At 43.2% G+C, this 17137-nt stretch overlaps 1 protein-coding gene across 13 annotated transcripts in view; it reads left to right on the top strand.

Annotated features, from left to right (window-relative positions):
* The first annotated feature begins 42 nt into the window (after window positions 1–42).
* Window positions 43–17137, top strand: part of DNASE1 (deoxyribonuclease 1) — a 49347-nt gene continuing 32252 nt past the window's right edge. For 7 of the 13 annotated variants that reach the window (XM_027614159.2, XM_027614173.2, XM_027614172.2 and 4 more), the window contains exon 1: window positions 43–174. The gene's annotated coding sequence lies outside the window, so the exon portion shown is untranslated. Of the gene's footprint in view, window positions 175–9021; window positions 9103–9138; window positions 10747–15979; window positions 15987–17137 lie in introns of those variants that run through there. The other 6 variants (XM_027614163.2, XM_035722556.1, XM_027614165.2 and 3 more) reach the window with 6 other exon arrangements.

Below are 17137 nucleotides of genomic sequence, written 5' to 3' on the forward strand. Positions count from 1 at the left end.
GGAGCGGCCCGAGACGCCCGCTTCCCGTCGTCCTACGCGGTCCAGGCGCGCGGCTGGGAGCGTTTCCGGACGGCTCGAGGCGGGCGTGGCTCGGCTGAGTGCGGCGCTCGAGGCCCGAGTGGCTTAAGTGTGCGCGGCGTCCCGCGAAGTCTGCTAAGTTGAGGAACAGGCAGGGTAAGTTAAGGGCAACGCCGCAGTATGTAGTCGAAGTTTGGGTCCACCACGGTTCCCACAGGAAATGTTTGCGGAGGCAGGGACGGCCCCTCGGGGCGCACCTGCCCGAGGGAGCGTCTTGGAGACGCGCCGAGCGCAACTGGTCGGGGCCGGAGAACCCCCCGGCCGAGGTGGTAGCGAGCGTACGGAGGCCGGGAGGTCGGGTGGCGGTGGCCGCGTGAGGGAGCGGCCGCCCGCCCTCGGGGCTGGCTGGTGCGCGCGGTCAAGTGCCGCCGGCGGGGTTCGCCGCGGGCTCCAGTTTGAGGACCTTCTAGCTGCAGGTAGTGCTTGGAGCCCCAGCGCACCTGAGGAAGGATCTGGAGAGGCAAGACTGGAGGCCGGGGGAGCCATTGGGAGAAGGCTGTGATCCACAGGAGAAGTGAGCGTGGCCTGGAGTGGAGGTTGGAGCGGAAAGGATGGAGAAGTACTTAGGTGTTCGAGTTAAGATTTGTAGCTTTCTGGCTTGAGCGTCTGGAGTGGAGTGTGGTTCCATTTAAACACAGGAGAAGGAGCAGCTTTGGAAGGACGAGAATACTTTTAGCTGGGTTTGTTTTCAAGACGTAACACCGTAGGATTCACCTCTTTAAAGGGTACAATTCATTGGTTTTTCGTACATTTGTAAGGTTGGTTGTTCAGTCCTCACCATGTCATTCCCGAACATTTTGCAAATCCAAATAGAAATCCCTCTATCCAGGAGCAGATACTCCCCCTTCTGCCTTCCCATCTCCCCTAGCACCCTGGCCCCAGCAAACGACTGTTCCTGTGGATTTGCCTATTCTGTTCACTTTTTATAAATGCCACTGTGGCCTTTTTTGGTCTGGCTTTTACTTAACACGATGTCTTTAAGGTCCGTTCATGTTGTAGCATGAATTGGTTTTTCTTTTAGTGGCTGAATAATACTCCCTTGTATGGATACTCCACATTCTGTTTATCCGTTGGTGGACTTTTTGGCTATTATGAATAATGCTGCTGTGAACAATGTTGTAGGAGTTGTGTGTTTTTAGTTCTCTTGGGTGTATACTTAAGAATGTAATTGCTGGGTCATACTACCTTTAGTTGCGAGTGTTGAGTTTCAAATGCTAATAGGACTCCCAAGAGCTTTTTCTTTATGGTTTTGGAAACCTAGATTACTTTGTAATATGGTTTCCAATTGGATTAGTTCAGTGAACAGCACAAGAGTAGTGGCAGTACAGAGGCATGGTTGGAGTGGAGTGTCTCATTTGTACCCGCAGGGTTTTAATTTATAGAGGTGACTGGGTGACAACATAGGCCAATGCCATTGGAAGAATTTGTTATATTTCCAGTTAGAAGAGGGTATGCCCCATGCCACATGGGGCCACAGGGAAGGTTTTGATCAAGAGGCAGAGCAGGAGACGGGGAAAACCTAGGTCAGAGCCTTCATTTTTGAGAAAGGTGAGGCAGGCCAGAGGAAACAGTTTAGGCTAGTTTCAATAATTCTGGTGGGCTTTGGGCTATAGCAGTGGTCTCTGGTTGCCTGGTCCCTGGCCCTGGGATGATTTAGGGCTGAGAAGATATTGGTCTGGTCTCTGAGTATTAAAGGAGTTGATTGTGAGAGGAGTGAGAGGCTGCTCCCAAGTAAGTTGATCCCCATCTTTAGGAATTAGCTAGCCCTGGGAAGGGCTGTCTCTCCCCACCAGCAAGGTTTTTAAGATGTCAAAACATGGTAAGACACAAAATTTTAAAAAAGTGATTAATACACATGACTGGGTTGATATGAAGGCCAGCTGTAAAGGTGGTGCTGATTTTTGTCTAGTTGTATTGGAAATGTGGGGCCTGAGCCCAGTTTAGGACTCAGATCTCTTAGAGGCCCCGGGGAAGAAAACCCTCCCCTGTGGGAGAAAAAAAAATCTGGCCATATTATTCTCTTAAGGAAAATTAGTTAGTCGAAGTGTATTTTAGAGAAGGAAGTGTTCTTTAGAAGACTTAGATTCTCAACTGAATTACCTGTGGAATATGTTAACCTGGAAATGCTTGGATACCACTCTTTGATCTGCTGAATAAATCTTGGGCAACCCTAACAACCTGTATCTTTTGAAAGTTTTGCAGGTGATTCTAATGATCTTTAGATTAGATACTGATGATCACTATATTTAATTGATACCTACTGATCCAATCTTATAGGCTAAGTGTAAAAGAGATGCCAAAAGCTGGATGAGAGGTTATTGGGATTTAGAGTTAGATATAGTTTCTCTCTTCAAGGAACAAAGTTCTGGGGCAACTTTCTCTTTGGCCCGGGGTGAACCATGGGAGCTGCCTTGACCTGGACCCTATTGTGACTTATCTCCAGCAGAAACTCTGAGGTTCACACTGTTCCACTGGAATTGGGCAGAAGTAGCCTGTGACGAAGCTGAGCGACGTGTCCAGAGACAATGTTATTACGTCCATGTTACTTCATTGGGAATACCACATGTTAACTGCCAGCCTTTGTGGCAGAACTGCACTGCTAAAACACTAAAACCAGGGACATGAAGGAACATTTAATATATTAAAAGGTTATGTTTAATAAACCTTACAGAGTTTATCAGAAAGAGAAAATGGTTGCAGAAGTGTATGGAAAATTTTAGACACAGTGTAAGGAGTGTTACTCCAAGTAAAGGCTCTGTTTTCAAAGCCCTTAGGAGTAGATCATTTTTGGGTCCAGGGGAAATAGGCAAAAGTTGAATATGGTGATTATCACTTGCTTACTCTCCTGAAATGTTTCCTTTTTGGAAACTGGGCATCTTTCACTGAGTTAATGTTTTAAACAGTTCCATGGAAGAAGTGAAAGGCCCTTGTCCCAAGTCTGTGGTTTGGTTATAAATCACAAAACCAAAACCTGCCCAGCTCCCTCTCATTTATCTTGGCAGGAGTTGGGGAGAGAGCAGATTGAACAAAGGAGAATTGTCTGTCTCCTCAGTTCTTTGGTCACATAAACTTTTATTTATTCTTGTATAACCCTGTTTCCTACACTGCTAAAATTGTTGAAATCAGATGGAAGGACTTTTTTACATTTCAGAGTGTACAGAAGTCATTCTGGGTTATGTTGCGTTTCTCCCAGTCTACCACTGCTACCTTTTGTGTGATGTAGTTCTATTAATTTTGTTAGGTGAGTTTAAGGGGAGATTCCATGCAGATGTACGCCCTCAACTGCAAAACAGTATTTTCTCCAATAAAGTTGATAATGGCATTTGTAATTTTGCTGTTAAGATTAAGTCATCTTCCACTTAATATTAAGATGGCAGTACTCCCCCAAGTAATCTGTAGATTCAGTGTAATCCTTGTCAGAATCCCAATAGCCCTTATTTTTTTGCAGAAATGGAAAAACTGATCTCAAAATTCATGTGGAATTGCAAGGAACCCTAAATAGCCAAAACAATCTTGAAGAAGAACAAGGTTGGAAGATGCATACTTCTGATTTCAAAACTTACTATAAAGCTACAGTAATCAAGACTGCCTACTGGCCTAAGACAAGACATATATGTATCAGTGGAATAGAGAGTCCAGAAATGAACCTACACATTCATGGGCAATTGGTTATTGACAAGAATGCCAAGGGGCACCTGTGTGGTTCAGTCGGTTAAGCATCTGACTTCAGCTCATGTCATGATCTCAGAGTTGTGGGATCAAGCCCCATATCAGGCTCCCTGCTCAGCAGGGAGTCTGCTTGTCCCTCTCCCTCTGCCCCTCCCCCTGCTCGTGCACGCTTTCTCTCAAATAATCTTAAAAAAATAATAATAATGCCAAAATCATTCCTTGGGGAAAGAAGAATCTTTTGAATGAATGGTTCTGGGACAACAGAATATCCAAATGCAAAAAAATGAAGTTGGGCCCTTTAGATCATATACAAAAGTTAATTCAAAATGGGTTAAAGACCTAAATGGGAGAACAAAACCATAAAACTTTTAGGAGAAAACAAATCATGACCTTGATTTGACCCTGGATTCTAGAGATGACAACAAAAAGCACAAGCAAGGAACAAAAGACAAAAATAGAAGAATTGGATTTAATAAAAATGTAAAATGTTTGTGCATCAAGGACCCTATCAAGGGATGGGGAGGACAACCCATAGAGTGGGAGAGAGCATTTGAAAGTCATATCTGATAAGGGTCTAATATCCACAATGTATAAAGAACTCTTAAACTCCGCAACAAAAAGATAATACCCACTTTGAAAATGGGCAAAGGACTTGAATAGACATTTCTCCAAAGGAGATACGAATGGCCAACAAGCACATGAAAAGATGCTCAGCATCATCAGTCATTAGAGAAGCGCAAATCAAAACCACTGTGAGATACCACTTCACGTCCCATAGGACAGCTTGGAAAAGAAAGTTCAAAAATCTCAGAAAATAAGTGTTGGAAAGGATGTGGAGAAATCAGAAATCTCATACATTGCTAGAGGTCCATAATGGTGCAGTTGCTGTGGAAAAAGTTTGGTGGTCCCTCAGTAGGTTAAACATAGAATTACCGAATGACTTGGTAATTCTGTTCCTTGGTATTTGCCCAAAAGAATTGAAAAAAAAAAGTTGTTGGGCACCTTGGTGGCTCAGATGGTTAAGCGTCTGCCTTCAGCTCAGGTCATGATCCCAGAGTCCTGGGATCGGGTCCCGCATCAGGCTCCCTGCTCCTTGGAAGCCTGCTTCTCCCTCTGCCTCTCTCTCTCTCTCTCTGTGTGTCTCATGAATAAATAAATAAAATCTTACAAAAAAAAAAGTTGTTTAAACAAAAACTTGGACGACTCCTGATAGCCAAATGATAGAAACAACCCAAATGCCCATCAGTAGATGAGTGGATAAACAAAACATGGCATAGACATGTATATCCAGTGGAATACATGTTACAATGTGTGTTTGCTTATTTTTAATGATTATATTAACGGTATAATTAACCTTTGGTTATATATGGTGTACATATACACCATATAAATGGTATAGCCTTTTATTTTTTAAAAGTTGGCCAGTTCTTTGATGCAGCCAGAATCCTTTCTCAGTTCTTAGGGGAAAACACTCAAGACTGAAAGCTGGTTCTTCACTTTAAACGATTTTTTTTTAAAGATTTTATTTATCAGAGAGAGTGAGTGAGCACAAGCAGGGGGAGTGGCAGGCAGAGGGAGAAGCAGGCTCCCCGCTGAGAAAGGAGCAGGATGTGGGGCTCGTTCCCAGGACCCTGGGATCATGACCTGAGCCAAAGGCACACACTTAACTGACTGAGCCACCCAAGGGTCCCTCACTTTAAACAATTTATTGTGAAACATTGTATACCATAAGGACATAAGTAGTGTAAAGAATATTGATAAACAGAATACTGACAAACACAAGTGTATCTACCGTCCAGCCTAAGAAATAGAGCATTATTTTCAGTATTTTAAAAAAATATTTAAGTAATCTCTACACCCCATGCAGGGCTTGAACTCATGATCCCGAGATCAAGAGTCACATGCTTTACTAACTGAGATAGCCAGGAGCTGTTATCTTCAGTATTTGTAAATTCCCAGTAAATTCCCTTTACTGTTACACTTAATATTTCATTGAGTCAGCAGATTGGTTATAAGTATAAGGAAAATTCGTAAGAGTGGCTTTCAGCAAATTTACATGTCATACTTAACATGTGTCGTATTCATTTGCCCATATCATTTATCACATCATTTAGTTACGTTCATGTAACTAGGTAAAAACATATCAAGATTGAAAAGCTCCGTATAGTTAGTAAAGTTTTTTTTTTTTTTTTTTTTTTAAGATTTATTTGCTTGAGAGAGCGCGTGCACACAGATCAGGGGTTGGGGGTGCGGGCAGAGGGAGAGAGAATCCTAAGCAAACTCTGCACTGAGTGTGGAGCCGGATGGGGCTCAATCTTCCGACCCCGAAATCACCACCTTAGCTGAAACTGAGTCCAACGCTTACCAAACTGGGCCACCCAGGTGCCCCCTTAGTAAAGGAAACTTTACTAATTTGAAATCTGAACTTGGCCCTGAATAAATACTGAGTTTTACCTCTAGAAAGAAAAGAACATTTATGAGTTAATGTCCTAGGCACCTTCTTTGGCCTTTTCCATCCATTATCTCCCTTAATCTTCTGAAAAACTGTATGAGATAAATATTATTGTACTTATAAATGAGGCAATTGGCTCATGGTAAATAATTTGCCCAAGGTCACGAAGCTAACAAAGCAGATCCAGGACTCAGCCCAGATGTGTCTAAATGCAAACTGACCACCTCACCAAATTATCTTCCTTCCCCAAATCCCAGGGAACCTGGAGTTTACATTTGGGGGATTGGCTACTATTACATCTTTTCTCTAACCTTGATAGGAACTTCTAGTCCATTGACCCCATTGCCTTTCTTCTCCACATTTTTATGCATCTTGTGGGCCGTTATGCCTAGTATATTCTTACCAGTACCCTGCCTTAGTCCCCTTAGTTTTAGTCTTGTACATTGAAAAAATCAGTATGCCTTTTAAATCTCTTAATCTACATGTTTCTCCTCAATCCCTTTATTTTCCTTATATCTGCTGAAGGACATTGGCAGGTTGATTTGTAGAGTTTTTCAGGTTGGATTTTGCTTATTATATTTGCATTACAGTTTGACATGTTCCTCTGCACTCTGTAATTCTTGTAAATTTATAAGCTGGACCCAAGAGACTTTATCAGGCTAGGATTTAATCCTTTGGCAAGATTATAGATAGTGTCTTATCACTTATCGGGAGGCATATAATGTCTGGGTGTTGGCTTTTTAAAAAAGAATAGCTGTCGATGCTCAGTGGCTAGATCTATTACTTCTTTGGAGATTGCATGATAAGTGATATTCTAATTATAATTTTGTTTTCATATATTAGCTGGAATCATTTCATAAGGACAGACTCCCCCTTATGTACTGGTTGGTAAATCTTTGATTCCTTTATCTAGTTTTCAAAGGAATGAATTGGTTCTCTTTCATCCTCAGAAGGTGACCACTTAGTTTTCTTTTCTTTTTTTTTAAGAATATTTATTTATTTTTGTATGAGAGAGAGCAAGTGAACACACAAGTGGGGGGAGGAGCAGAGGGAGAACCAGACTCCCCACTGAGCATGGAGCCCGATGTGTGGGACTCAGTCCCAGGACCCTGGGATCATGATCTGAGCCAAAGGCAGATGCTTAACTGACTGAGCCACCCAGCTGCCCAAGTTTTCTTTTAATATATTATCAGGGCGCCTGGGTGGTGCAGTCCGGTTGAGCCTCCGACCCTTGATATCAGCTTGGGTGGTGATCTCGGGGTGGTGGAATTGGACCTGTATCAGGCTCCACACTCGGCGGGGAGTCTGCTTGTCTCTCTCTCTCTGCCCTTCCCCCCCGTGTGTGAGCGTTTTTTTCTCTCTCAAATAAATCTTGAAAATAAAATATCATCAACTCATGGATTTTAATTATTCAATGGGTTTCAATTCTTTGAAGTTACTGTTCTTATTGAAGCCCAATTAATCCCATCTTTGGTCAATGAGAGCCTCTAACTTGGCTCCTGAGTCCTTTTGACACAGTCCTAGCAGTCATTGAGTTTGCTTGATAACTGGTGTAGGGGAAGCAAAATTTCTACCTCTACCCTCTTAGGGTTCTATTGGCTGGGCCTGAGAATTAAATTGACATAAGACAAATTAGGAGAAAGGCATATACATTTTTGTAATACAAGTTTTATTTTACTTTATTTTAAAAATTTTACTTATTAGATTGTGGGCATGTGGGGGGGGAGGGGCAGAGGAAGCAGACTCCCCGCTGAGCAGGGAGCTGGACATGGGGCTCCATCCCAGGGCCCTGAGATCATGACCTGAGCCAAAGCAGATGCTTAACTGAGCCACCCAGGCACCCTGTAACACAAATTTTAAATGACACAGGAGCCTTCATGAGGAATGAAAAGCCAAAGAAATGATGAAACTTACTTGCTTTTGTATTGGGTTGAATGAAGAGGCAGTTGTGAAAAAGTGACTAAAGTGTATGGTGAGGAAGATAAGGAACATAATTATTTTTAACAAAGTCTGTTATAGAGCTCTCTGTCTCAACTTTATCCTTGATAAGAATGTTACTCTCCGGGCGCCTGGATGGTTCAGTCGTTGGGCGTCTGCCTTCGGCTCGGGTCATGATCTCGGTCCTGGGATCGAGTCCTGCGTCGGGCTCCCTGCTCAGCGGGAAGACTGCTTCTCCCTCTCCCACTCCCCCTGCTTGTGTTCCCTCTCTTGCTGTGTCTCTCTCTGTCAAATAAATAAAAATCTTAAAAAAGGGGGGGGGCCACTCATTATAAAAAAAAAAAAGTTACTCTCCTGATACTGAGAGGACTTCTCTTATATGGGAATTACATCTGCTTTTAAGAAAAAGAAGGTAGGTCGGAGTGTTTTTCTTACATTTGCTGTTTTCAGGTGCCTTTAATTCAAAATAGTCAATATGCCAAAGCAGCTTATTTTGGGGTGGCATGTTCTGAACTCCTCCATTGGTATGTCAGGATGTTTCAGGCACATTTCCTGCACCCAGACGTGGAATCAGCTTTTTCTCCAGGAAACCTGGGTTTCTTTTAGTTGGAAATGGTGTTTCAGAATCACAGCCTTGGTACTAGGAATGCTCTTTGGTACCAGTTTGGCCATTGTTTCCAGCCTTGTCAGTGATCAGAGCTAGGAAGTATATCTATTTCAGAGAAAATATTGTGAGTTCCTGCTTTTTCTGTTTTTTTAAAAGGTCTTATTTATTTGAGAGAGAGAGCGAGCTGAAGAGAGAATCTGAAGCCGACTCCACACTGAGCCCAGAGCCTGACATGGGGTTCCATCTCACAACCCACGAGATCATCACCTAAGCCAAAACCAGGAGTTGGATGCCCAACCAGCTGAGCCACCCAGGAGCCCCCCTATTATTTCTGTTTAAGTTCAAGACTATAGGTTTTGTGGGTTTTTTAAAGATTTAATTTATTTGAGAGAGAGCATGCATGCCCGAGTGAGGGGGAGGGACAGAGGGAGAGGGACAAGCAGACGACCTGCTGAGCAGGGGGCCTGCCCTAGGGCTGGGATCACGACCTGAGCCACCCAGGCGCCCCTGGAGAACATTGTCATTAAAACCTCTTTTAGGGTAGATCTTCAGCTACGTTTTTGCATTTCCTATATAATGTAATAGTCTTTTGAGCCTTTCTAAACTTTGCTGAGACATCTAGCAGTTTCCTCCACCAGCTGGTAATGGAGTTCCCTCTCTACATTTAGATCCTCTAATACTAATCCTTCACCCTCCAGAGTGAAATCTGATTCTCTTGACCCGGTCTGCTCATGGGATTCTTATCAGTACTTTACATTCACCTCAGTTAAATACTGTTTTGACCTTTCCCAAAAATACATTTGGCTTTTCTATTATGGAACAGAAGTGATTAATGCTTTTGTTTCCCTAACTGCATGTCTTATGGGAGAGTAGAACTTGATTTGTACAGAACCTAGCATCGTCCACAGTTTGTTGTCTCGTAAATACTTGGGATGATGATATGGAGTGATGCGGGGGAGGGTGGCAGCAGGAGAGAGAATGGTTATCCAGTGACCTGCTGCTGCCCCTTTGTGAATGTCATGAGTGGCTGTGCGCCTGGGCTGGCTGGGAGTGGGCCCAAGGTAGTTCCAGGCCTTAGTTCTACCCTCAGTCTGTGTAGGTGGCACTTAGGTGTGTTTCTTTTCTGCTATTATACACAACACTGCAGTGAACATGCTTACCCCTGCCTCCTTGCTCACGTGGGCCAGTGGAATTGTCACCCCTCATGGGCTCTTGCCCACTTGCTCAGAGAACAGAGCGGGAGGACCCAGGAGGCTCTTGTGCTTCTAGCCTTACTTCTTGAAAGGGACCTGGTGGTGCATGAGATACATTCAAAAGTGGAAGAGTGAGAGCACTGTCCTGCTGAGGGGCTGGTTATCCCTGGTGAGCATAACTGAACTAACTCAGGGCCTATTGATGCAGCTTATTTGAATTTGGAGAGAGTTCAGTGTTCTCAACTCCCCATACCTTCTGAGACCCAGACGTAGAGATCAGGAATCTCCTCTGTTGCTTCCCTCCGTCCCTGCCAACCCAGGGCAATTGGACCCTCCTGTGAAGAAATGTCATATCTCCCACTAGCCCCATATCCTGAAGTGCTGGAATGAGTTTTCACCATTGATGTGTTCTGTAACACATCTGATGTGTGCCCCCAGAGGGGTCTGGAGCTGTGGTCAAAAGGGTCATCTGCCATTGAGGGGTACAGCTAAGTGTCCCTTCTAAGGTTGTACAGCAGGTGGTTGTGACTATTTTTGTGACACCTCTTGGGCTAAGCAAGGTCCCTATTAAGTGTAACACAGAAAGGGAAAGAGTAAACGAGAAGGAAAACAAGGGAGCCCCCAAAAGAGGGGTGATTTAGGAGTCATCAAGTGCCATTGTCCATCATGGCTTCAGCTATCCCTCAGTGGTCCCTGGGCCGCAGGAAGCAATCCTGGATGTGGTACTCTTCACCTGAAACTCCTGCTCTCAGCATTTGCTCCATTAAATGGCAGTAAGGGCAAACATGCCCTGTAGCGGAACATGCCAGGTGAGGAGCTGTCAGGCTAATCACAGTGCTCTTTGATCAAAGAAGGCTCTTCCGCCAAAGCTGTCACTTTGGTTTGGCCAAGTCTCCTGTGTGTGCTCAGAGAGTCCCCAGCTGTCCCTTAGGCACACAGAACAGGGTAGGGGGTAAATGAATAGTCAGAAATGTTTAGGATATTTGCCAGCTATGTTTAGTTCTTTCATTGAAAACATTTTTTGTAACAAGTGGTTTAAAGAAGGGAAGGTGTTTTTTGTGTTTGTTCAGGCCAGCATGTATTCAGCAACCCCTATGTTTGTGAAAAGATTGAGTGATCTGGCGTATGGAAGAATTAAAAACAAAGCAGGTTTTATGTTGAATTTTTGCTCTTTGTACTTTATGATAAGCTTGTGCAGAACTATTTAGTGTAGAAATCAGCTGAAGGTTAGCTAGATATGTTCTTCCTCAGGCCAGCCATTTTCCCTAGATGCCTTAAAGGAGGCTTTAACTCAATCTCCCAATAAATGTGATCTTTATTTTTTTGTATATGTTTTTATTTTTTTTAAAGATTCTATTTATTTATTTGACAGAGAAACAGTGAAAGAGGGAACACAAGCAGAGGGAGTGGGAGAGGGAGAAGCAGGCTTCCCGTGGAGCAGGGAGTCCGATGCGGGGCTTGATTCCAGGATGCTGGGATCATGACCTGAGCCGAAGGCAGACGCTTAATGACTGAGCCACTCAGGCACCCTTTTTTTTAAATATTTTTTTAAAGGTTTTATTTATTTATTTGACAGAGACACAGTGAGAGAGGGAACACAAGCAGGGGGAGTGGGAGTGGGAGTGGGAGAGGGAGAAGCAGGCTTCCCGCTGAGCAGGGAACCTGATTGGGGGCTCTATCCCAGGACCCTGGGATCATGACCTGAGCCAAAGGCAGATGCATAACGACTGAGCCACCCAGGCACTCCTAAATGTGATTTTTAATATCAGTACTACCATAGACCTACTTACATGAGGTAGTTGAATCTTACCAACAATACAAGTATTACACCATATTGTAGTATGATCACAGTATATTTCAGTTTCATTACAAAACAGATGAGTATGAATTACAGAGGTGTTTGCTTTGTCTTCCAAACAGAATTGACCCTTGTCTGTATGCCAGATATTATCCTGAGCAGGCATCATTATAACTGACCATGACTCGGTTATTCTGGATTCTAAGTTAATTGGGAACAAAACAAGCTATCCCATCTCAGCTCATTGGCTTGTACTGAGACTGATCTCCGTTGTGTGTTATATAACGGGGCTCACCTCTCTCTACAGGGAGGATCCAAGTGCTATGTAGAATATTTCTTAGACCTGCTAGCTATACTACGGGTTACATCTTATTCTGACCTGTTCTGGGATGAGGGCGGTCACAACGCATCGGTGTAAATTACAAGTGCCCCTAGGCGGGAGCACAGTACAGTGTTCCTCACTGAAAGTGAATTCAGCTTGTCCCATGATGCCTAGATTGGCGCTTATCTCCCCTAAGGCCTATTTCTGTCTTGTGGGCCTGTGTTGTTTAGTTCAACAGGCATGTTGTTGCTACTGTATACCAGTGGCCTGAGTGCAGTTAGGGTCCATAAATCTCTCTGTAAACTAATCCTATTAAATTCTAGCTCCATTGAAGGAATAGTTTCTGAAGTCAGTGTTTGACATTTCTTCTCACCCCAAGACAGCTCCTCCCATGTGTTATTTCCCTGTTCTCTCCTGTGAACTAGCTGGCCTATGGTTTAGCCTGTATCTTGAGTCTCCTCCCAGCTGCCTTTTATCACAACCTCCGCCGTTCTCGAGATCCTCTTGGGGCTTCAACATCTTCACCCTCTGATGTAAATGAAGTCAGTTCCTGAGGAGCAGTTTAGGAGCTGATGCTTTCTGGCCTGTTTCTATACTAGGTAAAAATCTCTAAGCCAGAACTGTGGAGATGGGTAGGCCAGTGGTAAGCTTTTCTCTGAGTGACACCCCATTCTCAGTGCTGGGCTGGCGGGGGAGGGGAGGCAGCAACCTGAGGTACACTCAGCTTCTCCTGGCATGGATCTACCACATCACAAGCTGAGACAAAGGTGATCAGGATCCCCAGTCCACTCAGATCATCCTGCCCAAGATAGAGCCTCTCTTCCATGAGTTAGGGGCTGGACAAAAGAAGGGAGTCCCCTCTCTTTACTGCATTCGCCTGAGACTTAGCTTCAGGAACAGGCTGCTGGGGGCCAAATAAAACTCTGAGGTCCTGCTCTTCCAGGGAAGAGAGCCCTCTGTCTGGGTGCTGTCTTCTTGATGACAGTAGTCTGGAGAGGGAGCGGAGTCTCCACTTGCTGCTGAACTGGGTTAGGGGAGGAAGGGAGCAGTCTTGGTTCAGATACCTCAGACTCATGCCTTTCTTATCAAATTTTGAATTTCCTTGGATGTTCTTTTTCCTTTTTTAAGATTTTATTTATTTGACAGAGTGAGAGCAGGAACACAAGCAGGGGGAGTGGGAGAGGGAGAAGCAGGCTTTCCGCAGAGCAGGAAGCCCGATGCGGGACTCGATCCCAGGACCCTGATCATGACCTGAGCCAAAGGCAGATGCTTAATGACTGAGCCACCCAGGCGCCCCTCCGTGGATGTTCTTATTTGCTGTTCACCTTTAGGACCATTTCCAGACACTTTAGAGAGTTGTGTTTTATGGCTTTCATCAGTTTTACTGGGGAGCAGGTCAGCATAACTCTTCATGTTGTCATGCCAGAAGTCAGTCTTACCCTCATTTTAGTTTTGAAAAACTAATAGACTGTATTTTTTAGAGCAGATTTAAGTTTTTTGAGAAATTGACCTAAAAGCACAGTTTCCATATACCCTCTTCCTCTCCCCCACCACATTTTCCTCTAATTTTGATATCCCACAAGGGTGTGCTACTACATTTATTAGAGTTGATCATTATTATTAACTAAAGTCCAGGGGGCGCCTGGCTGGCTCAGCTGGTAGAGCGGGTGACTCCTGGTCTCGGGGTTATGAGTTTGAGCCCCATGTTAGGTGTAGAGTTGCTTAAAAATAAAATGTTAAAAAAAAAATTAAAAGTCAATAGTTTGTTAGGGTTCACTTTTGCTGTTTTACATTCTGTGGGTTTTGACAAATGTATAATGATAAGTATCCATCATTATAGTATCGTATAGAGTACTTAAGAATGCCCTAAAAAAATAGGGCCCTAAAAATCTCCTGTGCATCCATCCCTCCTTCCTTGAGCCACTGGCAACCACGGATCTTTTTATTGCCTCTATGGTTTTGCCTTTTCCCACATACATAGTTTGGATCATGTAGCATGTAGCCTTTTTTTTTTTTTTTAAGATTTTATTTATTTGACGGAGAGAGACATAGCAAGAGAGGGAACACAAGCATGGGGAGTAGGAGAGAGAGAAGCAGGCTTCCCGTGGAGCAAGGAGCCTGATGTGGGGCTCGATCCCAGGACCCTGGGATCATGACCTGAGCTGAAGGCAGATGCTTAACGACTGAGCCACCCAGGTGCCCCACATGTAGCCTTTTCTGATTGGCTTCTTTCACTTAGTAATATGCATTTAAGGTTCCTGAATTCATCTCTTTGTCCCTCCAACTTTGTGGGCAACGGTTTGGCCTGTGTCGTCCCCTCTCATGGATCCAAGAAGAACTGATTTTTAGTCAGCTGTTTTTTACTACTTGTTAGGATGGGGTGGCAGTTTCCAAGCTCCTTGCTTGTGGAACTGGAAGCCAGAGATCCCATTGCCTAGTATACATTGGTTCCCCCTTATCTGTGGGGGATACATTTCAAGACCCGGAGCGGGTGTCTGAAATCACAGATAGTACCGAACGCTGTATATGCTGTTTTTTCCTATACAGACATAACCTACAACAGTGTAGAAGATAATTTGACCTTATAGGCAGGGGTTTGTTTCTGGGTTCTCTATTCCGTTGTTCCATATGTCTGTCTGTAGGCTCGTATTACACGGTTTTGATTACTGTAGCTTTGTACTAAGTTTCAGAATTGGGAAGTGTGAGACCTTTATCCTTCTTTTTCAAGATTGTTGTTGGCTATTTAGGGGTCCCTTGAGATTCCATACAAATTTTAAGATAGGTTTTTCTATTTCTATAAAAAGGATTATTGAGATTTTGGTGGGGATTGCATGAATCTGTAGGTTACTTGGGATAGTAGTAACATCTTAATATTAAGTCTTCCAGTCCATGAAGACACAATGTTTTTGCATTTATATATGCCTTCTTGAATTCCTTTTTGCAGTGATTTGTACTTTTCAGTGTATATCTTTTGCCCCCTTAGTTGTTTATTTCTAAGCAGTTTACTCTCTTTGATGCTATTGTGAATGGAATATTTAAGACTGCTGTTTTAAAGTCTTTGTCTAGGGGTGCCTGGGTTACTCAGGCGGCTGAGCATCTGCCTTCGGCTCAGGTCATGATCTCGGGGTCCTGGGATCGAGCCCTGCATCGGGCTCCCTGCTCTGTGGGGAGCCTGCTTCTCCCTCTCCCTCTGCTGTTCCCCTGTTTGTGCTCTCTCACTCTCTTTGTCAAATAAATAGAAAGTAAAGTGTTTGTCTAGTAAGTCTGACGTTTGTGCTTCCTCGGGAATGGTTTTTGCCAATTTATTTTTCGAATAGGCCATATTTTCTTCTTTGTATGCCTTTTTTTTGTTGAAAGTTATGTATTTGAGGAAACAGCCACCTCTACCTGTGCTTGCAGACTGGTTCTGTGCCTGGGCAGTGCCTTCACTGATTTGGATCGACTTGATCTGAGCTTAGGGATCAGCCCAAGGTGATAGTTTAAGGTCTTTTCTGAGGCTGTGTTTTGCCTTAGTTTGTGTGTGACTTTTTCAGTTCCTCCATATACACAGCTGTTTTTTGTTTTTTTTTTTTTAAGATTTTACTTATTTATTTAAAGAGAGAGAGCATGAGTGGAGGGAGGCATGCAGGGAGAGGGAGAGAGAATCCCAAGCAGACTCCCTGACACAGGGCTCAATCTCACAACCCCAAGATCGTGACCTGAGCCGAAATCAGAAGTGAGACACTCAGCTGACTGAGCCACCCAGGCACGCCCCACAGCTGTTTTTTGAATGTCTTACCTTCCCAAAGAGTCTTGTCTCTGGCTTCTCTTTGTGGCTTAGATTGTGTATATGTCTTCGCTTACAGAGTGAGTAATGTTGAGGAAGTTCCTCACTGTTTCTAGTTTGCTGAGTTTTTTTTGTTTTGTTTTGTGTTTTTGACAGAGATACAGTGAGAGAGGAACATGAGGAGGAGTGGGAGAGGGAGGAAGAACGGAGCGGGAAGCCGGATGCGGGGCTCAATCCCAGGACCCTGGGATCATGACTGAGCCGAAGGCAGACGCTTAACGACTGAGCCACTCAGGCGCCCCTTGCTGAGTTTTTTTTTCCTCTTAATTGAATGGGTGTTGAATTTTGTGAAATGTTTTCTTTTGCATCTGTTAATATGATCCCACTTTTTTCCTTTGGCCTCTTGATGTGATGATTTATCTTAATTGATTATTGAATGTTGAACAAGCCTTTAATACCTGGAATAAATTCCACTGGGTCATGATATATAATTCCTTTTATACATTATTTGGATCTGAATTGTTTATGTATTTTGAAGGATTTTTTTATTATTTATGTTCACGAGAGAGATCAGTCTTTGGTTTTCCTTTCTTATAAAGACTGTCTGGTTTTGGCATTAAGGTAATGCTGACGTCACAGAATGACTTAGGAAGTGTACCCTCTACTCCTGTCTTCTGAAAGAGACTATAGAGAATTGGTATAATTTCTTGGTAGAATTCATCAGTGAATCCAAATGGGCCCGATAATTTCTGTTTTAGAAGGTTATGGTTGATTGAATTTTTTTATTAAATAGAGGACTAGTCAGGTTCTCTGTTTCTGTGTGAATTTTGGCAGATTGTGCTTTCAAGGAATTGGTCCATTTCCTCTGAGTTATCAAATTTGTAGGCATAGAGTTGTGCATAATATTCTTTCATTATCCTTTTAATGTTCATGAGATCTCTAGCCATGTCCTCTCTTTAATTTTGCATATTAGTAATATGTGTCGTCTGGTTTTCTTAGCCTGGCTAGAGTTTTACAATTCTATTCATCTTTTCATAGAAACAGCTTTTGGTTTCTTGAATTTCTTTCTTGATTTCCTATTTTCAGTTTTATTGGTTTCTGCTCTAATTTTTATTATTTTTCTTCTTACTTTAGAATTAATTTGCTCTTATTTCTTTTCCTAGAGTGGAACCTTAGGTTACTGATTTTAGATCTTTTTTTCAAATACACGCATTCAATACTATAAATTTCCTTCTAGGCACTGCTTTCAGTGCATCTCACAAATTTTGGTAAATTCTATTTTTCATTTTCATTTAATTCAAAATATTTCTTAAT

This window comes from Zalophus californianus, chromosome 10, assembly GCF_009762305.2.
Source record: "Zalophus californianus isolate mZalCal1 chromosome 10, mZalCal1.pri.v2, whole genome shotgun sequence".
Lineage (NCBI taxonomy): Eukaryota > Metazoa > Chordata > Mammalia > Carnivora > Otariidae > Zalophus > Zalophus californianus.